This window comes from Sus scrofa, chromosome 16, assembly GCF_000003025.6.
Source record: "Sus scrofa isolate TJ Tabasco breed Duroc chromosome 16, Sscrofa11.1, whole genome shotgun sequence".
Lineage (NCBI taxonomy): Eukaryota > Metazoa > Chordata > Mammalia > Artiodactyla > Suidae > Sus > Sus scrofa.
In genome coordinates, this window is record NC_010458.4 from 71,330,110 (window position 1) to 71,357,349 (window position 27,240).

The 27,240-nt window shown below is 47.7% G+C and overlaps 2 long non-coding RNA genes across 2 annotated transcripts in view; one reads left to right on the forward strand and one right to left on the reverse strand.

The window, feature by feature from the left end:
• Positions 1 to 27,240, reverse strand: part of LOC110257252 — a 137,824-nt gene that overhangs the window by 32,912 nt on the left and 77,672 nt on the right. The window lies entirely within an intron of this gene.
• On the forward strand, positions 8,843 to 24,204 carry LOC110257253. Its single transcript, XR_002339618.1, has 2 exons — positions 8,843 to 10,088; positions 24,144 to 24,204. It is a non-coding gene; the product is annotated as an uncharacterized LOC110257253 (long non-coding RNA).

Here is a 27,240-nt window from a genome sequence, read left to right on the forward strand (position 1 = left end):
TGACTTGGTGTGCCATGGCGCAGGTTTGATTCATGGCCCGGAACTTCCACATGCCACAGTTGTGGCCCAAAAAACATTTTTGGGGGGGTTGTTTTACAGGAAAGGATGCAGCAACCTAGGTTTGCCCAAAGCCACCCTGCTCCTTGGTGTGGCTCAGAATTTGAATCTAGGCAGTGCCCCTGCAGAGTCCGTATTTCAATCTCTGCACTAAGAGATGCCGCCTCCTGCGGCTGCGCTTGAAGGCGGAGCACAGCTTTACCAGGGACCAGGGCCGCTTCCTCAACTACTTGGATGCCTCCTCCGTTCAGGCCATGCTTTGCCTCAATTTTATGCTCCTTCACCAACATCGTTTTTTTTGTTTGTTTTTTGGTTTTTTGGCCACACCTATGGCATGCGGAAGTTCCGGGCCAGGAATCGAACTCATGCTACAGCACCGTCCACACTGGACCTTTAATCCACTATGCCACCAGGGAACTTCTCTTCATCAACATCTCGAAGTCTAATTCAGCAGCTTGGCACAGGGAATAATATGCCCGGGGTGCAGAGACAAAACTTTCCACCTTCGCATAAGCCCATCCGTGATGCAGCGACTGTGCAGGTATCTGTCACGACCATGTCTCTCACGTCGTCTGTGAGGCAATCCTCCAATGTTGCAAAAATGATGTAATGGAACTTCAAAACCCACAAAGGTTTTTTTCTTTTCTTTTTTTTTTTTTTTTTTTTTTGCTATTTTTGGGCTCCGCATATGAGTTCCAGGCTGGTCATCGAGCTGTAGCCGCTGCCTCGCCAGCCACAGCACGCGGATCCGCCGCATCTGCCCCCCCAGCTCCGCCGCCATCCTTCCCTGACAAGGCAGGATCGCTTGCACCTCATGTTCTATCGATTCGTTACCACTGCGCCACGACAGGACTCCTTTTTTTTTTTTTTTTTTTTGGCTTTTCGGGCCATAAGTGTGGCATATGGACGTTCCCAGGCCAAGGGTCAAATCAGAGCTGCAGCTGCCACCAGCCACAGCCGCAGCCATGCCAGATCCCAGAACAAGTTGTGACTGCAACCTATATACCACAGCTCACGGCAACGCCCGATCCTTAACCCACTGAGTAAGGCCAGGGATGGAACCTGCGTCCTCATGGACAGTAGTCGAGTTTGTTACCGCTGAGCCACAGGGGGAACTCTTGTAACTGGCAAAGGTCTGACACCCTAGGTGCAGAGGTAATGACCTCCCCAAAGGCAGTGCCCTCTCTGGGCCTCGTCCCCACAGCCCGCTCCCTGTGCTATATGCATACTGTCGCTGCAGTGGCAGGGTCTTCTTCCCTGCGGTCACTCACTTTTCCTCCCAAGCAAAGGCGATGAGAAATCAGCTAGTCATCTAGGACATCAGGAGGATCTGGGGACGAGGAACCCTGGGGGGGTCCCTGGAGCTGTGAGTGGATGAGCTCACCCCCAGTCTTTACGCTCCTGTTCTCCAGCACCAGAGGCTTTTGATCCATTCCAGAGGCAGAGGTGGGATGGGATGAGGCCATGGCCTGGGAGACGTGGTATCCTAGGGAAAGTTCTGGAAAGACCCAGGGCTGAGGTATTGTTTTTTGTCCTGACCACATTTCTGAGAGGAATGCTGTGGGGGTTGGGCCTGCTGGGCAGCCTGTTGGGAGCGTAGCTGGGCTGGAGCAGCATAAGGGGATCAGCATAGCTGACCTGCCTGTGTAAGAGCATAACCCCAGAAAATCTCCCAGCTCCATGGCCTAGTCTGGGCAGAGCCACAGTCAGAAAAAACAAAGTCCCACAGCACCAGTTGTTTAAAAGCTCTATAATCTTTACTTTGATATCTAGGAGCATTAAACGTGATCCAATCTAATTAATTAAACCATTCCTGCCCCGTCATGTTCTCTCATCCCCTCACACCTACTACCAACCACTAGGAAACTATGAGACCTTACACCCGGGACTTGAGTGAACTTTTTGTCTCTTCCTTCCTATTAATTAAAAAATTATTTTTTAACTTTGAAATAAGTATAGATACATAAGAAGCTGCAAAGCTGCATTATAGTTACATAAGAAGCAGTAGTATTAGAGATCCCATAATTTCTCTACTGGGTTTCCCAATGGTTACCCCCTAAGTAATTCTTTCTTTTTAAAATTTTTTTTTCTTTCTTTTTTTCTTTTTTCTTTTTCTTTCTTTTCTTTTCTTTTTTTTTTTTAAGGAAATGGCCATGAGTGGCAGCATATGGGAGTTCCTGGGTTGGGGGTCGAATTGGAGCTGCAGCTGCTGGCCACAGCCACAGCCACAGCCACAGCCACAGCCATGCCAGATCTGAGCCACATCTGAGACCTACACCACAGCTCACAGCTGGAGCCTTAACCCACTGAGCAAGGGCAGGGATTGAATCCACATCATCATGGGTACTAGTTGGGTTCATTACCCCTGAGCCACAATGGGAACTCCATGTACTTTTTTTATATTATTTTTATTTTATTTTATTTATTTTTTTGGCTGTACCCACAGCTTATACACGTTCCTGGGCCAGGGATCAAACCAGAGCCACAGCAGTGACAATGCTGGATCCTTAACCAGCTGCACCACCTCATGTGACATTTTAACAGCTCATCTAATCCTTGCCACAACCCTATGAGACGACTTGTTACCATCATCATTTTACAGAGGAAGGAGCTGAGCCCCAGGGAGATGAAAGATTTTGCTCAAGATCCCCCAACATTTGGTGCGGAATCAGGACTTGGTTTCAGATTTGGGGACGCTAAGGCTTGTGCGTGCTCATATGAATCCTTATTCTCCTTCCATCTTTTCCATGACCCTCTCCAGGAGAGAGGAAAAGTCCAGAAGGGAGAGGCCCAGCCCCAGAAAGAATGCCGTTCTTCACATGCCTCAGAAGCGTGAGGGCCAACTGCCATCTGCTGAGAGCTGGAGGAGCCTCCCCCACATAGCTTGGCGGTAGAGTCATCAAAATTGTGCCTGCGACCCAGACAGCAGCCCCAGACACTGTTTCAGCTCCTTTCTGAAGCTGGAACACATTTTGTGTTTTCCCGAAGGCTGCTCTTGGCCGCCTCCTGAGACTTTCTTCCTCTCTCCTATTCCTGCTTTGCTGGTTCTCTGAAGCTATCAGGTGATTCTCCTCCGCCGTGTAGTGAATATCATCTCTTTTCTCTCAAAGCTGTGACGGGGCTCAACTCGACTCAGAGACGTGAGAAGAGGTCATCCGCCTGTCTCTCCTCAGAGTCCGAAACCTGATTTATTCCCTTCAAAGTGAGAGAACACCCAACCCAAAGCAGCAGAAACCCCAAAGGGCCTTGATGGATTCCTATAAACAAAAAAGCCAGGAATAGGGCTGCATTTCACGTTGGGATTGCATGCTTCTGTGTGTCACAGAAACTTGATTCCAAAAAAGTTGATCTCACACTGCACAGCAACCTGTCCCTTCTGTCAGCTTCCTGGTGCCTTTCACTCCCCTGCGGCCCCACGTCCAGTTTCATGCCCGCAACCCGAGGAGAAAGGGACAAAGGGCAAAAGCTCTCTTCTTTCACGACTTTCTGCCTACAAGTCCTTGACCAGAACCATGTCACATGGCTTCCCTGCACTGCAGGGAAGTCTAGGAGGATCAGCTTGTTGGCTTGTGAACAGAGCTCCCCGAGCAAAACTGAGGTCTGCAAAGAGCAGTGTCTGCCCCAGGCTGGTTTAGGGGCTCACTCAACATGGAGTGTAAACCTCAAGTTCCAAAATGGCTGCATAAGTTCCACCCACCACGACTGCATCCTGTCAGGAAGACATTTCCCAGAAATTGAATATGACACTACTATGTACATTCTTTTGTCCAGAACTTAGTTATATGACTACACCTGACTAGGAGCCTGGGAAAGTCAGTTCTTAAAATTCTATTTGTCACATTCCCAGTTAAAAATCAGTTTCTATTTCTGAGAAAGAAAGGTATATAAACCATCAGAGTCAACTATTGGGTTACCTTTGTGTGTGTGTGTGTGTGTGTGTGTGTGTGTAGACCTTTATTCTCTGTTTAACTGCAAAATATCCTGTGTCTCAAAGAGAGCTGTTTAAAAATTGTGCCCATTTTCAACTACACATCTCTAAGTTGTATTATCTCAATTTTATGGCATCAAAAATAATATTTAATGAATAGGTTGCTGAGGCTAAGTCTGCAATTGTCATCCAAACCCCAGTCTCAGTTTCATGTTTTTGTGATCATCAATGCCTATAATGCCTATTCTTCTCATCAACTGTTTTTTTGTTTTGTTTTTTTTCTTTCCTTTTTAGGGCCGTACCCTAAATCTTGAAGGTGAGCTGAGAATTCTGGCCTTGACCATGTGGGAGATAGGAATCCACTGGAGGCTGAATTTTAAAGGGTTTAGGATTGTTAGGGTGGTCCTAGGAAGTGCCTCTTTAAACCAAGGGTACAAAGATCTGCTCCAGAGATGAGACGAGGGCAGGTCAGAACTAGGCAAATAGGGATGGCCTGGGGTTACTATTACTGGAGAGAAGGGCTGGGTGTGTCCTCCAAGGGAATTTGGGAGCGTTTTCAAGAGCCAAAAAAATGGGTCAGAGCCATCCTAGCAATTCAGATGTATTTTATGGTCATTAGTATCCTCCATGAGCACTCGTCAACAATTTGATTGGCTTCCTGAGAGTTACAAGGATACCTGTGTGGGTCCTTTAACCTGGAGACTGTCTTAGGGGCCAGAAAATTGAAATTAAATGACCAAGGCCAAAGTTGGGTTTGCCGAATCCTATGAGGGACTGAGAGCAGGGGTTACAGATAAGAAGGTTATACTCCAGGAAGCCTGGTCAAGCCAGGGAGTTGCTTTCTGCGTCTGGTGAATGGATTGAGTGGACAAGAGGTAGGGAAATAACTACTGCCATTTATTGAGCTTTTTTATATTCCAGACATTGTGCTAATAAGCCTTGTACATGAACTATCTCCCTCAATCTTAATTGCTATGTGGGGAGAGATAGCATTATCCCTATTCTATAGAGGAGAAAATGGAGATAGAGAGGTTAGAACAATTCTTTGGGAGTTCCCCTTGTGGTGCAGCAGAAACAAACATGACTAGTATCCATGAGGATGCAGGTTCAATCCCTGGCCTCGCTTAGTGGGTTGGGGATCCGGCATTGCCGTGGGCTGTGGTGTAGGTCACAGATCGGCTTGGATATGGCATTGCTGTGGTTGTGGTGTAGGCTGGCAGCTGTAGCTCTGATTCGACTCCTAGCCTGGGAACCTCCATATGCCGCAGGTGCAGCCCTAAAAAGCAAAAGACAAAAAAACCCCACAATTCTTTGGATTGATTCCTACTGATGGGGTTAGTTAAAAAGTAGTATAGTCAAGTCTTTCCCTCTCCACAGAGGAATAGGAAAGTCTGGTATGTTTAATCTAGCACTTGCGGTGAGATAAAAAGGGGCAGTGGGCTGGTACCTTTTGTCCCTCAGCTTCCATTGACCCTTTCTCCAGTTTCGGCATCTGAGTTTTCCCCTGGAATGTCCCTCCTCCCACTCTCAGTGCCTGTGCAGGGTGGTCAGCTGCTACCCTCTGCTTTAGCATAAGAATGTCCCCCAGTCTAGCCATTCAGAGCCTTGCATCCCCAGGTTCCAGGGAGGCAACAACTGCTCTGATCCGCAGGAGGTCTGGGGAGGAAGAATCAGGATGTCTTTCAGTAGACAGAAAGCAGGGGAGAAAACTTCATACTCCTTCCAACATATACCACTGGGCCAAGGGTCTCTTTTTCAGAATAGCCAACATTCTCTTGGAAATGACAGATTACATCCAGACTCTAAGCAGGGCCTTTGTCCAGGTGCATTCCAGCGTCCAGCCCCATCAACAGCAGGTGTTGAATAAATGATTGTCGAATGACTCAACGAGTCGTGCCTGGCTTGGATCATTTCCTGCATCACAGCTTGGCATAACGAGAGAACCTAGAGATCTTTTGGTCTGATTTCTCCCATTTTACAGAGGTAGAAACCAGGCCAAGGGGACATCAGCGAGAGAGTACTGAGCAAGAATTAGATTCCAGACCTCCCGCCTCCAGTCCTGGCCTCATTATGGTACCTGAGCTTCTCAAGGTGGGAAACTGACCATGTTTTGTTTTGCAGATTACTTTTCACATGAAATTACACTGAATCTGCTAAGTAAATTGTTTCCTTTTAAATAGTCTTCCAAGGAGTTCCTGTCATGGCTCAGTGGTTAACAAATCCGACTAGGCATCATGAGGTCATGGGTTTGATCCCTGGCCTCGCTCAGTGGGTTAAGGATCCGGCGTTGCTGCGAGCTGTGGTGTAGGTCCCAGATGCGGCTCGGATCCCTTGTTGCTGTGGCTCTGGCATAGGCTGGTGGCTAAAGCTCCGATTCGACCCCTAGCCTGGGAACCTCCATATGCCGTGGGGGTGGCCCTAGAAAAGGCAAAAAGCCCCCCCCCCCACCAAAAAAAAGTCTTCCAAGCTTTCTGATGACTTGGAAGAGAAAGTTTTGGTTTGGAGATGTTAAGTTGCTAACACCTCTCACTTGCTAATCTTCTCCTTTTTTTTGGCTGCGCCAACATTATACAGAAATTCCCCAGCCAGAAATTAGAGCTTGAACTCAAGCCGCAGCAGTGACAATGCCAAATCCCCAACCACCAGACCACCAGGGAACTCCATAATCTTTTTTTTTTTTTTTTTTTTTAATAACAAGGGAGTCCATGTTAGGCTCAGAGCCTTCATAAGAAACAGAAATCATTTAATTAAAGGTCGTTATCTTAATGTTTTGTAGACAATTTCAAGCATAATTCAAAGCAAAGAGAGTAACGGTATTAACCTCTCCTGTACTCATCACCCAGCTCCAGTTACTATCAAGATTTTATCAAGCTTGTTTGCATGTGCAGTTCACACAAATTTTTTTTCAGAAGTATTTCAAAATAAATCTTATATATCATCATACTCATAAATACTTCTGTATGTAAAGCTAACAGATAAGAACTTTCTTTTCAGTTGGAGCCACAACTGCAACATCTTACCTAACACAATTAAAAAAGTGATCCTGGAGTTCCCGTCGTGGCGCAGTGGTTAGTGAATCCGACTAGGAACCATGAGGTTTCGGGTTCGATCCCTGGCCTTGCTCAGTGGGTTGACGATCCGGCGTTGCTGTGACCTGTGGTATAGGTTGCAGATGCGGCTCGGATCCTGCGTTGCTGTGACTCTGGCGTAGGCTGGAGGCTGCAGCTCCGATTCGACCCCTAGCCTGGGAACCTCCATATGCCACGGGAGCGGCCCAAGAAATAGCAAAAAGACAAAAATAAATAAATAAATAAATAAAATAAAAATAAAGTATTTAAAAAAAATAGTGATCCTTTATATCATCCAGTACCATCTGTGTTCAGATTGTCCAGATTATCTCAAAAATCTTTATTTCTATTTGGCTGATTTGAATCGAAATGCAAAGAAACCCATCCTGCCCTATTCTTATGTCCCATTGAATCTACTGCAGTTTCTCCCACTGTCCCACGTTTTTTCACATTTACTTATTTTTTCATGCCCTTTATTGAAGAAACTATCTATTTGTCCTGCAGAATTTCTCACATTCTAGATTTGGCTGGTTGGATTCCTTCCTTCCTGCCTTCCTCCCTCCCTCCCTTTACTTACAGCTGCACCTGTGGCATACGGAATTTCCCAGGCTAGGAGTCGAATCGGAGCTATAGCACAGGCTTACACCACAGCCACAGCAACACCAGATCGGAGCCGCATTTGCAACCTACGCCTCAGCTTGTTGGCAACACTGGATCCTTAACAAGGCCAAGGATTGAACCTGCATTGTCACAGAGATAATGTAAGGTCCTTAACCCATCGAGCCACGATGGGAACTCCAACTTTTTATTTTAAAAATTTATCTCTCTTTTTTTGGCTGTACCCACAGCATACAGAATTTCCCAGGCCAGGGATCGAACCTGCACCACAGCAGCAACTGGAGCCACAGCAGTGACAATACCAGATCCTTAACCCATTAAGCCACTAGGCAACTCCTAAAAATTTTTTAGACTGTAAATATTGGTTGCTAATGATATAATTTATTTCCTTTACTATGTATACAATTTATATCTTTATCCTATTATACCAAGATACTAATATCAATACTAAAAATAAGAATATGAACGTACTTTTTTTCTAAGTGTACATCTCAATAAGGATGAACAGCCAAAATACTATTAAATATACTTGAAATAATGATGCTAAGGTTGGTTACGCCAGAAACTTGATAATACAACTAGGCTCATTTGTGCTTTTTTCTTTTATTTTGAGAATTTACTTTATCTCTTTGACGTGATTTAGCATTTCCAATTATGCAAAACACTGAATAGTTCCAAAATTAGAATTATACAACCAGGTGTATTCAGAAAGCTAGCTTTTATCAGCAATCTTTTTTTTTTTCTCTCCCTAAGGTCAACATTTCTATTAATTTCTGCTTTAGCTTTCAACTTTTTCTCTTTGAAAATATATAAGCAAACACATATACACGTTTTTCTCTTTCTCTTCCTTGCACTCTAAACATTGTTCAGCACCTTGATGTTTTGTTTTTGCTTGTTCGTTTTTCACCTAATTTGTCATTTTCTAGCATTATACAGAAGTTCCTCCCCCCCTTCCTTTTTACACTGAGTAGAAGTTAATACCTTTTTTTTTTTTTGTCTTTTCAGGGCCGCACCCATAGCATATGGAGGTTCCCAGGCTAGGGGTCCAATTAGAGCTTGTTGCTGCCAGCCTAGGCCACAGCAAGGTGGGATCTGAGCCACGTCTGTGACCTACATCACAGCTCACAGCAATGCGGGATCCTTAACCCACCGAGTAAGGCCGGGGATTCAACCCACGTCCTCATGGATCCTAGTCTGTTGTTAACCACTGAGCCAGGAGGGGAACTCCTAATACCATCCTTTAATTAGCACCCTGTCAATTGCTTTCTATTTATGACAAGTCTATTAGTCAGGTTCCTGGCAGGAAACAGGTGGCACTTTCAATATGGGTAATCTGAGGATTTAATCAAGGGACTATTTATGCAGATGTGGCCCCACAGAGGCAAACCACAGGGGCTTCGCAGTTCCCCCGGGGAAGTAACAGCATGGGGCCCGGGTGGCGAGGGGAGAGGTGGTTTCTAGAACAGGTGATGGGCAATGGACCAGACCTGGGCCCCTGGGCTAAGGGACACAGTGAGTCTGCTGCCACCCTCCAGGTTAGGGGCTGGGTAATGAATATGGCAACCACACTCTCTTTCTCCTCTTCCCAGGCTCCTAACATGCTGCCTACTGGCCAGACCTAAAACGAAACAGGCTGTGGGAGCCCACTGAGGGGGGCTTCAGACCATCCTCGGTGCGGATGTGGAGGGGCGGAGGGTAGTTCCCGCGGACAAAGAGGACACATCCGCTATGGCTAGTGATACTCTTTCACTTACTAGTAATACAAGCTCTCCTTTAAATTAAACATACAAGCTCTCCTTTAAATTAAACATACTTAGGTTTTTAAGAATAAGCTAAAATAAAGCAAACAAGACAATAGGTGCGATAAGGATATGGCAGAGATGGTGAAGGTGCTGGCCGATGACTGCACCTGGAAGCCCTGCTCAGGCCGGCACACTACCCCTTTGTATGTTCGGTGACGTCCTCTCCCTCCTGGCCTCTTCCTGGCTGTCTTTCCTCTGGACCTTTGAGAGTTGCTGAGAAATAGCAGGGAAATGGTATTTTTCACTGGAAAGAGAGGCGAGGCCCTGGGAGGTCACTGGGTGAAGGGCTCTGAGATTCCCCCTAATGGATCTTTGCTCTCCCAGGCTTTCCATTACCCAGCTCCCTTGGCTGCCCTCCCGAGGAGCACAGGGCTCTCTTTCTGATTCCTTGACCAGCTGAGCAGCTGAGGAAAGGTGGATGCTGCCTGGCCTTGGGGCTGAAACCCTGGGTTGGAAACTGGAGAAGGACCTTAAGGTGTGGAAGGATCCCTTGCCTGAATTCAGTCCAGGAGCCACCTGGTCCTGGCTCACAGACAGCCACGGCCTGAGGGCTAAGTGAAGACTTCAGAGAGGTTCTCTCCAGCGAGGGGGACCAGAAAGCTGTGTGATTCAGAGGTGAGAGGGGTCGGAGTTCCTGGACCAGGTTAAGGACCTGGCTGGTTCGATCCCTGGCCTGGGAATTTCCATATACCAAGTGTGGCAAAAAAAAAAAAGAGGAAGAGAGAAAAGATACAGGTCTAAAAGGGGGTACCCCTTGAGCCTTTCCTGTGCCTTCCACCTCACATATAATCCCATTCACTTGAATGAGTGATCGAGCCCTTTCGGGCCAGGCACGGTGCCAATGCTAGGGACATAATGCAGAAGAAGCTCTCATTTGTCCCCTTAGGGAACCCATAGTGTAGTGTCCAGGAGAGATGAGTAAACAGTTAGGGAGCCTAGAGAGGGGGCACCTAACCCAGTGTCTGGGAACCAGAGGGGCTCTCCAGAGGAAGTGATGTCTAGGCTGAGCCCTGAAGGAGGGTAGGCCTGAGCAGTTTAGGTCCACAGGGAAGTTTCCTAGGCAGGGAGAACAGGAGATGCAGAGGCAGCTGCAGGTTCAAGAGAGCCTGGTGTCATAGAGCAATTACAAATGGATGAGTTTAGCAGAATGTGGGGTGGGGGCACAGGATGGGAGGTGTTGAGAGATGAGCCTGGCAGGTAGGCAGGGGCCGGGCCATGCAGGGACTCAACACTGCCTTAAGGAGCTTGGAGGGTATCGTGTGAGGAATGACGTTTAGGCAGGGGAGTGACATATTTGTGCTCAAGAGACTCTTTAAACTGCCCAGAGGCAGCTCTCAAATGTGCTTCCACATTTTCATCCTCACTGTCACTCCCGGGACCCCTGCAAGAGCAGGTTCCCCCTCCTGAATCTCCCAGCAAGTTGTGGCTTTGCTCTTGGTGAATCCCTCCCTCCTTCCTTCCTTCTTTCTCTTTCTTTTAACAGCTTTATTGATAGATAATTCGTGTACTATATGCAACAGGCTGAATTACGTCCCCTGAAATTCATATGGTGAGGTCCTAACCCCCCGTTCCTGAGAACACTTGAAGACAGAGTCTTTAAACTTGGGCTTAAATTAAAATGCGGTCATTAGGGTAGGCCCTAATCCCAGATGACAGTATCTTTTTAAGAAGAGGGATATTTATTAATTTCAATTTTTTAAAAATTATAGTTGATTCATAATATTGTGCCAACTTCTGCTGTACAGCAAAGTGACTCAATTATACACATATATTCATTCTTTTTAATATTCTTTTCTAACATGGTCTATCCAAGGAGATTGGATAGAGTTCCTTGTGCTACATAGGCTAGGATCTTGCTTATCCATTCTAAATGTAATGGTTGGTATCTACTAACCACAGACTCCCAGTCCATCCCTCCCCCTCCCCCCTCTTCCTTGGCAACCAGTCTGTTCTCTATGAGTCTGTTTTGTAGCTAGGTTCGTTTGTGCCATAGCTTAGATTTCACATTATAAGTGATATCATATGGTATTTGTCTTTCGCCTTCTGACTTACGTCACTTAGTATGATAATATCTAGTTGAATTCATGTTGCTGTGAATGGCATTTTTCATTATTTTTAATGGCTGAGTAATATTCCATTGTATACATATGTAGCACATCTTTTTTGGCTGTGCGCATAGCATGCCAGGCACAAGCTGTGTGCAGGCCAGGATCAAATCTGTGCCATAGCAGCTACTCAAACCACAGCAGTGAAAATGCCATATCCTTAACTCACTGAGCCACCAGGGAACACCTGTACCACATTTTTTTTTTTAATGGCCACACCTGAGGCATATGGAAGTTCCCAGGCTAGGGGTTGAATCAGAGCTGCAGCCACAGCAATGTCAGATCCTTAATTCACTGAGCAAGGCCAGGGATCCAACCTGCATCCTCACAGAGACAGTGCCAGGTGCTTAACACATCTTAAGAAGAGAAATTTAAAAAAAATTTTTTTTTAATATTTTTCATCTTTTATCTTTTTAGGGCTGCACTCATGGCATATGACAGTTCCCAGGGAATCAGAGCTATAGCTTCTCGCCTATGCCAGAGCCCCAGCAACTTGGAATCAGAGCCACATCTATGACCTACACCACAGTTCATGGCAACGCCGGATCCTTAACACACTGAGCAAGGCCAGGAATTGAACCTTTGTCCTCATGGATACTAGTCAGATTCATTTCTGCTGAGCCACAACAGGAATTCCAAGAAGAGGAATTTTGGACACAGACACAGAGGGAAGAACATGTGAAGACGACACAGGGAGAAGACAGCTATTTACAACCCAGGAGGCTAGAGGCCTTGGAAGAAACCAACACTGCTAGCGCCTTGATCTCAGACATATAGTCTCCTCACTTTTGAGAAAGCAAATTTCTGTTAAGTCACCCAGTATGTGGTACTTTGTTATGGCAGCACTGGTAACCAGTACACCATGCAATTCATACATTTAAGGTGTACCATCCATAGTTTTTAGTATATCCACAGAGCTGTGCAGCTGTTACCACTATCTATTCTAGGCTATTTTAATCACGCCCCAAAGAAGTATATACCCATTAGCAGCCATTCCCCGTTCTTCCTAGGACCACCCCTGCCCTACCCCTGACTCCTACCCCCAGCTCTAGACAACTATGAACCATCTTTCTGTCCCTATAAGTTTGCCTGTTCTGGACCTTTTACCTGAATGGTATGATGCGATATAAGGTCTTTTGTGACTGTTTTCAAGATTTGTGTGGGCTGCTGATTATAGTGTCTCTCAGCCATGTGTACATGTGCCTTTTCTCATGCACAAAAACCATCACTCACCTATGGGCACAATTCATGTCTGATTCCTGCCTTTATTGCCCAGAGCACATGCCTGGCAAATGGCAAATTCTTTTTTCTGTGAAATTCTTTTTTATTGTGAATAGGGGGGGAAACACAGTCAAAAGAAGTACTGTAGAGTCTTTAGAAAATAGTACATCATGTGATTTTGCCAGTAATTAAAAACCAGATTGGACTGGGGGGGGAGGTGGAGAGATAAATTAGAAGTTTGGGATTAACATATACACTACTGTATATAAAATAGATAAACAACAAGGACCTACTGCATAACAAAGGGAACTATACTCATTGTCTTGTAATAACGTATAATGGAAAAGGAACTGAAAAAGAATACACACACACACACACCCACAAACTGAATCACTTCGCTGTACATCTGAAACGAACACAACATTGTAAATTAACTATACTTCAATTTTAAAAAAAAGCATAAAGAGGGAGTTCCCATAATGGCTCAGCAATAATGAAACTGACTAGTATCCATTAGGATGGGGGTTCCATCCCCGGCCTTGCTCAGTGGGTTAAAGGATACAGCATTGCTATGAGCTGCAGTGTAGGTCGAAGACTCAGCTTGGATCCTGTGTTGCTGTGGCGGTGATGTAGGCTGGCAGCTGCAGTTCTGATTCGACCCCTAGCCTGGGAACTTCCATATGCCATGGGCACAGCCCTCAAAAGACAAAATTAAAAAAAAATTAAAAAAGCATAAAGAAAGCAAATTCCAATTAACCTTAACATTTGTTAGTATAAATTTCTTTAATATAACTGTATTCCTTAAACCTAATCTTTGCACCCAGCAAGACTGATTTTTTAAAAAATTGTAATAAACATAAAATTTATATGGGGAGTTCTTGAAAACAGAAAGATCATCACTGTCAAACAAATGTAGGCATGGTGTGAGGCACCAAGGCTGTACAGGTGACCGGGACAGACAAGGTCCCCTCATGGGACGCTTAGATTCCGGGTAGAGGGAGACAGAACATGCCTATGAATAAACACACAAGGTGAATTTATCTTGTGGTAAGTGCTATAAAGAAAATCCCCCTGCAGTGCTATGACAGAGTGCCTGGAGATCAGGGGGTGGAGAATGGATCTTTGAGGTGAGGTGGCTAGTGAAGGTTTCTCTCAGGAATTAGTTGAGCTGAGATGGTTAGAGGAGAGCGTGTCTGTGAATAGCTGGGGTTGGGCCATTCCAGAGGAAACAGCAAGTGCCAGGTGTCTTTGGTAAAACAGCAATCGTGTTGACAGAGAGACCCGTGTAGGCAGAGAGAATGAAGTGAGGGAGTGAGTACTTTGAGCTGAAGGCTAATAGCTGGGGCCAGATCACATGGGATGTTGGGGACCAAGAAAAAATAATTTGGATTAAAACAAATGTTTAGGGAATATTAAGGATGAAAAAATTAAAATTAGGTTGGGCTACATATAATGGAAAACCCCCAAATAATAGTGGCTTAAATAAGACAGAAGTGATAATTCTATCAGGTAAAATTCCAGGACTGATAGGGCACTCCTTGGTAGTCAGGCACCAGGCTCTTTCTGCCTTTCTTCCCCATCCCCTTAACCCATGGCTTCCATTCCTAAGGTCACTTTTGGGGTCCAATATGGCTGCTGACACTCCAGCCATTATGTCTGCATTCCAGGGAGCAGGAAGAAGGAAGGAAGAAATGGCAAAAGAGATGAACTTCCATATGCTAAATCAAAGGACAGCTGTAATAAGAACTTTCTCCTTTGGAGTTCTTTTTCATCCCATAGGGAATAAGCATCTAGCAGATGAAAGAACTTCAGCACCCTGGGAAGGAGATGAAGGGGGCCAGCTCAGTCAGCTCCACCTGCCAAGAGTGAGCATTTGAGGGATCCGAGAAGGAGAGTCCTGAACCTGAGGACGACCTGATGTATAGGACACAGGCAGAGCTGCCCCGAGCTCTGGGGCCTTGGCCAAATTTTTAGAGGGTGGGGATAGAGCCCCTGTCTATATAAATAATTTGATTTTTTTTTTCAAAAGAGAGAGATCAATTTCCCAGATCAGTCAAGTTCCTGTAAAGATCCCTCTTAAGAAGATCCACATATCTCATTGGATACGAGGGGAGAGAATTCTGCAAAGTTTCAAGCAGGGAGTGGACATGAAGTGATGTGCATTATTTTTTTATTTTTCTTTTTTTAGGGCCGCACCTGCAGCATATGGAGGTTCCTAGGCTAAGGGTCCAATCGGAGCGACAGCTGCCGGCCTACACCACAGGAACAACACACCAGATCCAAGCCGCATCTGTGACGTACGCCACAGCTCATGGCAATGCCAGATCCTTAACCCACTGAGTGAGGCCAGGGATCGAACCTGACGTGTCATGGTTACTAGTCAGATTCATTTCCGCTGCGCCAAGGGAACTCCCGAAGTGATCTGCATTTTAAGATTCTTTCCAGTTGCCGTGTTGCAAGTAGACTGTGGGGCAAGAGTGGAGAGAATATCTAAGAGAGTCACAGCCTTGGTTCCCAGTCTTGATGATATGCAGACTAACCATGTGGCCTTGAGCAAGTCCCCCCCGACCCACATTCCCCCAACCTGGGCCTGACTTACCTGTTTCTTAAATTGATTGGATGTGACAAGCACTCAGTCCTCTCCCCCTTAGGAGGCTAATGAACCTGCTGGCCTGGCAATTCTCAGGGCAGATTCCGGGCCCTGGAGAAGCATCTCTGGGGAGGCTCTCTTGTCCTCTCTTTCCCTGACCCCACATCTCCGAAAGGCACCTGCCTTGGGTGCCTCTGGAAGGAGGGAGCAGGCCACCCAGCTCCTGTTTGCCCCTCCACTGGCCCCAGATCTTGGGGCCAGTTCCTGTCCTGTCTGTCTCCTCCACATCGGCCTCTTCTCTGCTCCTGCAGCTCCTGCCATGCCTCCCACACAGACTTCTGACAGCACCACACCCACCCTATGCCAGGCTTCAAGCTCAGGGAACACAAGGAGCAGGTGTGAACCATTCTTGGTCCTGCCTCAAGGACCTATCATCGAGTCTTGCTTTTCCTACTTGTGCTGCTCTCACTGCTACTTGTGCTGCTCTCACTGGTTTCTTCCTCTCTCAGTCTCTCTCTTCCTTTCTATGTCTGAATCCCTATTTTATTTTTATTTCAATTTTTTGGGGATCTTTTTTCCTTTTAGAGCAGCACCCATGACATAGAGGTTCTTGGGCTGGGGGTCTAATCAGAGCTACAGCTGCTGGCCTACACCACAGCCACAGCAATGCCCGACCTATACCACAGCTGCAACCTATACCACAGCTCATGGCAACGCCGGATCCTTAACCCACTGAGCGAGGCCAGGGATCGAACCCGCAACATCATTGTTCCTGGTCAGATTCATTTCTGCTGTGCCTCATGGGGAACTCCTGAAGCCCTATTTTAAAACCATAAAATAACAGGTGATGATATGTCCATAAAAAATGCCATACAGAATTACAGACGTATAAGGTCCCTCTCACTTGTTTTCCACTCCAATCCATTCCCTCTTCAGAAGCTGCCACTATCCATGATTTTGCATGTGTGCATGGCCGACCCTGCTCTCTGCTTTTAGCCCGCATCTCTCTCTCTCTCTCTGACTTTCTCTCTGATTCCGCGTGTGGATTTGACTCTGCCTTTCTCTCTTTCTCTGTGGCACTTTCTCCAGCCAGTCTCTCGATGTGTCTCTCCCTTTCTTTCTCTAACTCTGCCTCTCCCTCTTTCTTCACCTGGCTCATCCTATTTTTGCTTCTCTTGTCAAAATACAGTTTTGTTTTGTTTTTTTTTATTTTTAAAGCTAAAAGCATGACTCATGACATGAAACCTGGGCATCTATCAGTGATTTATCTGCCCTGTTGATGAAGGTGTTACAGCAGACTCAAGGAGAAGTCAAAGAGAGCCCACGTGTACCCAGGCACTAAAGGCAGCCTGGAAAATGTTTGCTAGGCCATAGACTAAACTGGTTAATATCCTTCAGGGCATGCAAAACTGTCACCTCTGGGGTTCTTTTTTATTTTTATGTCTTTTTGCCTTTTTCCAGGGCCACATCTGCAGCATATGGAGGTTCCCAGACTAGGGGTCGAATCAGAGCTGTAGCCGCCGGCCTACACTAGAGCCACAGAAATGCGGGATCCGAGCCGCTTTTGCAACCTACACCACAGCTCACGGCTACACCGGATCCTTAACCCACTGAGCAAGGCCAGGGATCGAACCCGCAACCTCATGGTTCCTAGTCAGATTTGTTAACCCCTGAGCCACGACGGGAACTCCTGGGCTTCTCTCTTTAACTGGGCGGAAATCCATGAGTGAATATGTGACTTCAGAGCCAGAGCCCTTATCAACAGTAAATAGCAAGTCAAACAACAGTATGCCCCCTAGAGAAGATAATCCTTGGATGGGCTTGTTAGCCACGCTTTAGTCTAACATCCAGAGGCTACGCAGTCACCTTTGGTCTTCTTGCTAAGTTTTGGGTCATTTTCTCCACATTTGTTTCTCTGTGTCGGCCTCGTCCCCTCTCCTCACCTCTGTCTCTCTCTTGACCGTGACAGCCTCTGTCCATGTGTCTCTCCCTCTCTCCCCATCTCTCTGTCTTCTTGGACTCTGTCCCTCGATTTCACAAGCTCCTTTTCGTTCCCTTTACCCGGGAGTCAGCCCTGAGCCAGCACCTGCAAAGGAGCTAAGGGGACAGAGCTGACTCTCTGATATACCCCTGCCACTCCCTCTGTATTTCTTTTTAGCCTCGGAAGGAAAGCAACTGGACATTCAGAGAGCTTGGAGAAGAGGCACTGAGGGTGTGGGACGTGGCAGGGGAAGGGAGGGCCGGGGAGCTGCTGTGGGCTGCAGCGAGCTCCTGGCTTCAGCTGGCTGGGGCGGAGATGATTTCACACCACAAAAATGTCTGAATCAGGAGAATAATCCAACTTGGGATAAGGCTGGGAAGCGGGCCGTTTAGAGGGGGAGGGTGGGAGGTGGAGATCTCAGCCCTGGGACCGGGGACCAAGACGGGTGGCTGGTTACAACTCATCATAGCCCCGGGGGTCTCTCACTGTTCTGGGATTTCTGGAAAGAAACAATCTTCTCGCACGTTGCAAGAGAAAGGGCAGAGCCTGGCCTCTGGAGAGACAGCAGGACAGACATAGAGGTGCCACCCTAGAGACTCCGAAGGATCTGCTGGCAAACTTTGGGATCTGAGCGACGGAGGGAAGCAGGAGACAGAATAGAAAGAGGAGAGGAAATACTGAATTTAAAGGCTGGAAGGCCTTGCACTAAATGACTTAGTGATTTTCAAGAGTTTCTTAGCCGAGACCCCTATTAAAACAGCCAAACAACACTGCCTCTGGGGTCCAAGGAGGGAGCCTGAGCGCCCTCACTTTGGTCCTCATCCTCTGCTGTTTGGAAACCATGACCTAACCCAAGAGCCTCGTTTTGCAAATGAGCTGACGGCCCAGAGAGGGGAGGTGACTTGCCCAAGTCATTTACAAAGTGGATGAAGACCCCAGGCTCTGGACTCCTTGTCTCGTGCTCTCTTCAAAAAACATGTCTTCAGCTGGCTGGGAAAGGAAGAGGAAAGGCCCAGGCCGAAAGGAAGGAGAGAAGAGAAAGGAGGAGTTCCCATGATGGCTCAGCAGAAATGAATCTGACCAGGATCCATGAGGACGCAGGTTCAATCCCTGGCCTCGCTCAGTGGATTAAGGATCTGGCATTGCTGTGGCTGTGGTGTAGGCTAGCAGCTACAGCTCTGATTCGACCCCTAGCTTGGGAACCTCCATATGCTGCAGCTGCAGCCCTAAAAGAAACAAACACACACACACACACACACACACAAAACAAACAAACAAAACAGGAGAGAGAAAGGAGAAGATGGAGGAGAAAAGAAACAGATTAGGAGAGAGAAAGAAGCAGGCGGCTAGGTCTCATTAAAGTTTCTCAAACTGGAAAGGAAGTCACTGGCCTTTCTCCCACAGGGGAGGGATGGTGAGTTCCCTTAAAGAAAAGTGAACCAGACCCCATCATGAAGGTGCCCAACTGGTGGCCAACAGACAAATTTCTCCCGCAGATGGATCTTGTTGGAGGAGCAAACATTTAAGAGAGGGAGAAGGGATCTCAGAGCCTCTGGGCGTGTCAGAGTCTTTTCAGGTTGGCACAGGCCCTGCTAGTCCTGGTACGTTGCTTAGAGGGGCTGCTCACATCTGTCACCTGCAGGTCTCTGAAGAGGCAGCACTGGCCTCCCTGGCGACCCTGGATTCTCTTGCGGGGATGTACCGGGCTGCTGGATGGAACCCCTACCTCCTGGTTTGGGGAGGAAGTAGGGCTCGAGGCTGCCTGTCTGGGGTGAGCTGATGGCTGGCTTCTGGGCAGTGGGTCTGACCTCCTCTGGGGCGCACACTCAGCTCTTGGAACCCTCCCCTTTCCCAAGGTACCGTAGAGTATGGTAGTGAGTTGGTGATACTCTGTGTTCTAGAACAGATTAGACTTTCTCTGCTCATTTTTTCTTCACTGTAAAGCCAGTGGGCTAAATATATCTATATTTATATCGATATCTGCTTTTTATGGCTCTACCTGTGGCATATGGAAGTTCTCAGGCTAAGGGCTGAATCAGAGCTGCACCTGAAGCCTATGCCACAGCCACAGCAACACCAGATCCAAGGCATCTGCGACCTACGCTGAAGCTTGCAGCAATTCTGGATCCTTAACCCACTGAGCGAGGCCAAGGACTGAACCCTCATTCTCATTGCTACTGCTCAGGTTCTTAATCCACTGAGTCGCAATGGGAACTCCTACTTTTTTTTTTTTTTTAAGTGGTGAAACCGTTTTAAGAAATGAAATCTTAGGCAAAAGCCTCATAGGTCAGACAGACAAAAGTAGCTCTGCTTTGGCTGAAGGCAGAGATGGGCTGGGGGCCTGGAGACCCGCCCCTCTGGCCCTCGTTCTGCCTCCTTAAGGCTACTGCGTGGAACTCCTACAGAAGGAGGCTGGCATGAAAAGTCTCCAGCATTTACAACAAGAAGCTGCTGCTGGAGAACAGAAGCCAGGAGCGGGGAGAGATGACATATTGGGGCAGGGCTGGCTCAGTCTCAGAAGAGCGTCATGCAGCCTGCCTTATCCAGGCAATGGTGGGGAAAACGGGGTAGGGGCCCCCACTGGTTGATCCAGATCTCCCTTCTGTGTCCCCTGTCTGCCCAGCCCTGGGAGCCAAAGATCAACAGAGGCTCCAGGCTGCCCCCCAGCTTGGCTGAGTCATAGCATTGGCCGCCACGTTGCTGGGCTGGCGGGGCCGTCATTACTCCTGGGTCCACAGCTGCTAAAACAGAAGAGAGGCTTGGTTTGTGGGGCCACGTCAGGGAACATGTAAGAGCTGCCACGTTGTTGGGTTGGGTTATTGGGCTTTCCCCCTCCTTCAGAAAAGATTTCTAGGCGTGTGGGGTTTCAGAAGAAAATTGGTGCCTGCGTGTGAGTGTTCCCTGGACCTGGACCAGCAGCTGCAATGTTCTGGAGCCAGGGATGGGAGGAGGCAGAAGCAATCCATTGCCGAGCTCCTCCAACCTACTGGGGGCTGTGGGGAGACAGCTCAGGACAGAGGGAGCCCGGCCTCCTCAGTCATGGATATGGAACCCCAGATAAAGAATAAGTGGTTATGAAACCAGCCTCCCAATCTTTGACATGTAGAGAGTATCAATAGCAGAAGGTGTTTTCTCAGGGTTCTTTAAAAGAGCAGTAGGTCAAAGAATCCATAAGCTTGAGTCAAGTCCCAGCTCTACCATTTACTGGCCACGTGACCCAGAGCAAGTCCCTTTATCTTCCTGAACTTTAGTCCCGTCTTTGGACAAGGGCACTGGACCAAATAGACACTCCCCAAAGCTGTCTCATGAAACATGAGTGCTGTTGGTTGCATTCAGAAATTCATGGAAAAAGAGGGATGGGTAGAGTTTTAACAGGGTTACACAGGTTTCTTATCTGCAGAACTTTCCGTCTTTAAAGGTCTCATGTGCTTCAGAAAGAGCCATGAGGAAGGTGGCAGACGCACATGTCCCTAACTCACTGGAACCCAGGATCCCCCTTTTTATCTGAGGACTAATATTTTGTGGACACACCTTGGGGAATGTTTAATGATCCACTATAAGACAGGTAACATTTATTGATAAGGAAGGATATGCAACTTTGAGCCAAACGTCTTAACATATATGATTTCCTTTAATCCACACAAGATTCTCATAAAGGGAGAGGCTGAACATCACCTTTGAGGAAGCGGAGGCTGGAGGAGAAATGACAAGAGTGATGTCACTCCCTGCAGGATCCAGGCACAGAGATCTGCCTCTTAGTTTGGGTCTTTTAACCTTGCTGCTCTTTATTCACTCTGAAATACCGCTCACTTGAATCGTACACTGACTTTGCACCCAGGTGGGTCAGGTATTATATTCATGCTCATTTTATAACAAGGAAGCCAAGGTGGAGAGGAAAGGTGGCTGCTCAGGACAGATCACAGTCGGGGCTGCAGGGCACAGGTCCTACTAAGGGCACAACCTAATGGCAGCTCAAATAAACAGTTCCCCTTGGGTGGGTTCCCCTTGGGTGTCAACGTGAGGAAGTGCGTCCAATACATGGTGTGCTGTGTGTCACCTCGGTGGAGAAGGGGGCTGTGAGGAGGTGCCTGGGCGAGCCCTCCCTGGACCCTGGGTAGAGGCAGCTCCTTAATGGAAAGAGCCTTAGACTGAGTGTTAAGTTTGAGGCTGTCACTTCAGCTCCACCTGGGCCACCCAGGTGACATGAGCAGGATCCTTGAGCAGACTCTGCTCAAGCCCACATGTGCTGAGTGAATCCTGACTTTTCTACTGGAGAGACTGACTATGCCTCTGCCTAAGATCATGGATATAAACGTCCTTTGTGAACTGAAAGAGCTGAGGGAAAATCTGAATTTGCCCAGTGGGAGTGTTGCAAGCGGGGAGGGTGCTGACATGAAATTTCATCCTCCTCTCCCTTTGGCCTTGCCTTGGTTGGGGGCCACTCTGCCCAGGGGACCAAGGGCCAGAAGACAAAGGGGTCTTTGTGCCCTTCAGCCAATGGGAGAGCCGGCCCAAAGATACAGTAACAGGACGACAGGCTGAGTCAGGCTCCCTGTACCCAGATCTTGACTTGAGCCAGACAAAGGGTGCATTTCAGAGTGGTGACACCTAATCTTCAGCCCAGAGGGACCAGCCGGTCTAGTCCCTGCCTCCAGAAACTTGGAGCAGCCAGAGCTGGTCTCCGCCTGGGCTTGGAGTTGGGAGACAGGGGCTCCAGGCTCTGTTCTCTACACTCTGACCTCTGTGAGCCTCGATTTCCCCAGCCATATAAAGAGGTATAGGGTTGGTTAGGACCAAAGGCTCTTATCAGCTGAAAATTTTGCAAGAGTAGGGAAGATTCAGCCTGGGCTCAAGGGATGGGTGGATTTGGGGCAGATGGGAAAGGGTGGCATCCTCACCAAGAGTGTGGCAGAGGCAGAACTGTGATTAGTGGTGATAAAAGAGCTGGGGTCTGGACTTAGGCGACTTGTGTGGGTTTTTGAGCAAGAGATTTACTTCTCTGCTGTGTTTCCTCACCTTTGGAATGGGAATGGGAATCATACCTACCCATGGAAGACAAAATAAGCCCCCCACGAAAGACATCCAGGTTCTAATTCCCATAACTGTAAATACACGTCCTTGGCTATGTACAGTTAGTAAACACTGCCACCTTCATAGCCAAGGAAAAGATACTGGGCATAAGCCATGTTATTTGTACGAGCAATCGAGGCATAGGGAGCCACCTTCGTCATTTGAGGACAGTGTTCTAACAGTGCAGGAAACTCTTTGCTGGCCAGGTCCCCAGACCAACATTTTGAGCCAGGCCTTTCTAGGGGTAACAATCCCAGGCCTGCTGTATTAACTCTTTTGTGCACACCCTGCCCTCCTCCAGTCCCCACTTTTAATTCATCCTTTCCCTAGCTTCCAGCTTTGCTTTCCCATATCTCAGCTCCATAAGAAGGAGGCAAGAGGGTCAAAGTCAGAAAAAGGAGATGCAACAATGGAAGCAGAGGTTGGAGTGATGCCCGGAGCATGGAGGATGGACCACAAGCCAAGGAAAGCAGGGGGCCTCTAGAAGGGAAAAAGGCAAGGAAACAGATTCTCTCTTCGAATGTCGTGAAGGAACACGGCCCTGCCAAATCTTGATTTTAGGACTTCTGACCTCCAGAAATTAAAATAGTAAATGTGAGGGGGGGTTGTTTGTTTGTTTTTTTGGGCCACACCCAAGGCAAGTGGAAGTTCCCTGGCCAGGGATCAACCTGTGCCACAGCAGGGATCTGAGCTGCTGCAATGACACCTCCACATCCTTAACCTACTGCACCACAAGGGAACTCCATAAATGTGTGTTTACGTCACCAAGTTTGGAGTAATTTATTATAGCAATAATGGGAAATGAAGTGCATATATTAAGTGCAGATTAAATGAGATAATGGACAAAAAATGTTTTTCTCAGTGTCTGCTGAGATACACTGGATATTATAATCTCTCTTCCCAGTTTACTCATATTTGAACGGGACTTGGTCTGCCACAAGCCCTCAAGTTCCTACATGCAAAACTGATCAAGTTTTTTACCTGCAAGACTCCCTCAGGATTTACAGCCTGGAGATCAGAACCACTGTTTCCAATGGGAGGCCTTAGGGGATGTTTCTTGGCACTGCTTTTATTTATTTTTTTGTTTTGTTTTGTTTCTTTTCAGGGCCGTACCTGCAGCATATGGAAGTTCCCAGGCTAGGGGTTGAATCAGAGCTGCAGCTGCCAGCCTACACCACAGCTACAGCAACGCCAGATCCAATCTGCAATCTTGAGCTACATGGCAGCTTGCGGCAACACTGGATCCTTAACCCACTGAGCAAGGCCAGGGATCGAACCCCATCCTCAGGGACACTACATCAGGTTCATAACCCAAAGAGCCACAATGGGAACTCCAGCACCGCCTTCGTATATTTAACTTTCTGCTTGGCTGCTTTCTTTCTTGCTAAAAACCCAATCAACAGAGTCTCCCCCATCTATTTCCAGAGTTCAGCCCTGTCGGGGTATTTCTGCTGGAACATGGCAACACTGATTGCTCATCTGGCCCTATTCCAGCTCCCAGAGAAGGTCCATCAGGTGGTTCAGGGGAACAGAGATTCTGGAGTTATGAGCAGAAAGACAAGCAGGTTCTCAGTGTGGCTGAGATGCCTCTGAGCCAGGGCTCAGGAGACCTGGTTCTGAGCCCTGCTCCGCTGGGTGATTGGGGCCCCTGTTTCCTCACGTCTACAATGTAGGTTCTAAGCCCTCTGCTGATTCCCTCACAGGATGGCTCTGTCATTTGCTGAGAAAACAGATGAAGATGTTCTTTGGAATGGCCCAACGGATGTAAAAAATAACAGCAATGAGGCAGAGGAAGGCCAGGAGGAGAAGAGAAACCTCTGATCGGAAATTCCAGTTCCACTAGCAGTCACTTGAAGAAACCAAGATCTGCCCACCCAGGGTCTGACACTTGTCCCCCCCTTGCCTGGAACACTCTGCCCCCAGCCCTTCTCACTGACTCATCATTCAACTCCCTCAAAATTAGACTCCTCCACAGGCCTACCTTGACCATCTGAATAGTCCCCCCATTAGCATCTCAAGTCTTCTTGTTCAGTTCATTCATAGAATTGCTTACAACCTGAAACTCTTTCATCCCCTGCCTCCAGCTACTGGAATGTAAAAGGCCCAAGGACATCATTCTTTGTCCTATTTTTTTTTTTTTGTCTTTTTTTTTTTTGCTATTTCTTTGGGCCGCTTCTGCGGCATATGGAGGTTCCCAGGCTAGGGGTCGAATTGGAGCTGTAGCCACCGGAGCCTATGCCAGAGCCACAGCAACGTGGGATCCGAGCCGCGTCTGCAACCTACACCACAGATCACGGCAACGCTGGATCATTAACCCACTGAGCAAGGGCAGGGACCGAACCCTCAACCTCATGGTTCCTAGTCGGATTCAACCACTGCACCACGATGGGAACTCCCTTTGTCCTATTTACTGCTGTAGCCCCAGGGCAATGGCATCAGTGAAGGAGCGATGGAGGCTGCTCAGGTTCTGGGAGGTGTGGGGAGCCCGGATGGCATGCACCTGTGGGCATTGCCCTGGGACTCTAAGGCTGTGCTGAGTGCTAGGTCAGGAAAGGCAGGACCAAGGTAGCAGGGGTGGTACCTAGAGGAGCACAGCTGGGGAGAGGCTGGATGGAGTGGTGGGCAGGTGGCAGGGACCCCAAGGTGCTGACTTCTTATTCTGCAAGTTGGAAAGCTGATCCCATCCGATGTTCCGTCAGCAATACCCTCAACTAGGGAGATGAGCACCAGTGGCTGTGTGCTCCAGAGTCCACAGATGGCAGAGCTGGAGGGCCACTTAGGAGCAGGTAGAGGGTAAGAGTTAAGCACCCGGGCTCTGGTGTCCCTTAAATCTGGGCTTGAACCTCTGATTTGATTAAGTACTTGGTACATGAGCTTGGGCATGTTATCAATTTGAAATTCACTTTCCACTGAAATTCACTTTCCACATCTCTAAAATGGGTATAATAATAGTTTCTATTTTATAAAAGTTCAGAAAATATGCACCAAGTGTTTGGCGTCTAGTAGGTGTTTAATAAATGCTGGCTCTTATTGCTACTCTTATGCTGTTCAATCTACTGACCAATGGGAAAGGTGTAGCTTGGAGGGGAACACGGAGGAGCCCTGTGTCACTCAGTGACTCAGTGGCAGAGCAGAGACTGGCATCCAGCTCTAGCACACCGGCCCAGCTGCCCTGCTCTCCCTTCTCCTGGCTGTGCCTTTGGTGGTGGCAGAAGGACCAGCCTTAGTCCCAGTGGCCTCCCTTTCTAGGTCAATGTCATCTTGCTTCAGAGATTCCTACTCCCCTAGGGTGTTCTCACTTCTAGATAGAAAACCTGCATTTTCCTCCAAGGAATCTGGGTGTAGGGTCTCCCCAGCTTGTAGCGGCCCCCAGATGGAATCTCTGTTCCAGAGCTATGGCCTAGCCCCAGCCAGGTTTCCCAGGTCCTAAACCAAGGGAACCCCTGCCAACACCAGGGATCGTTCCATCAGCTCATTCTCACCAGAGTCATTATCTTAGTGTATGAAGAAAAACACAACATTTAAGTTAAATTTAGCCCCCATGAAACCCTGGGAGCTATAGCAACCAATTCTATAAAAACATATATCTGTCTGGACTGCAAACAGATATTTGAGGAGTCGGCCAGCACCCATATTGAGCAGCCAAGGCAGAGAACCTGATCTTGGCTTTTGGACCAGGGAGGGGCCTTTGGGGGTCGTCTGGAGCAGAGATTGTTTCTTGGATTCCTGACTGGTCCCTTTGGAAACCTGAAGGAAGGCACGGACCCTCTCTGAAGAAAAATGGACAGACACCCAGATTTTTACAGATGTGGGGATCTCTTGAAGATCATTCTTGGGCACTAGTCCAGGCTGGAACCTTATTAGAAGACAACTTCCACATCGACTGAGAGCCAGCTTTGTGTTGGCTACTGTTCTAGACCCTTGGAGCAGTGCAGTGAACAAGACACATGAAGTCCCTGTTCTCATGAGCCTCTGTCTAGTAGGGGTGACAAATAGCTTCTGATGGTGACAGTACCAGGAAGGAAATAAAATAGTGTAAGGGGCTGAGCTGTGCCTGCAAGAGAAGGGGTCAGGGAGGGCCTCTCTTAGGAGATGACATTATAACAGAGCCTGAAGGGTGAAAAAACTCCAGGCACAGGAAAATCAGTTGGAAAAAAAGGTCCTAGCAGAGGTAAGAGCAAGTGCAAAGATCCTGGGGTGGGAATAATATGGATGTTGAACTGAAAGGAAGCCGCTGTGGCTGGAGTAGAGTGAAAAAGGAGGAGAGTGCAGGCAGCAAGGATGGCAGAGGAGGCAGAAGCCACATGGTACAGAAGTTCATGGGAATGTTCTCTGTCTTCGTTCCATGTTATTCCATGCTTCAAGAGCCACTTCTTCCAGGAAGCCTTCTCTGCCTGTACCAACACAGAGATCCTGCCTCTCTGAACCCCTGGGATAAACCTGATCTCTACGGCTCATGTGAGTGGGTGGCTGCATAAGACATGCCCTCTCAGCAAGGTTCAAAGCTCCTTGAGGACAAGGGCCAGCTATCAATTCTCATACCTTTCAAAGTGCTAGGCATGCCCTCATAAATACTCATACTCTCATCAAAATACTCATACATATTCAACCAAGACCTGTTGCACCAAGAAGTTCATAGAGCATAAAAGTGAACCACGCTGGATGCAGATTCAGCCTGCCTACACCGCTTCTAGTCAGGTGACCTTGAGCCAATAACTCAGCCCCTTGGAACCTCTGTTTCCTTATTAGGGAAAAAAAAAAGACATAATCACCATATCTCAGTCAATGGTTTGTTGTGAA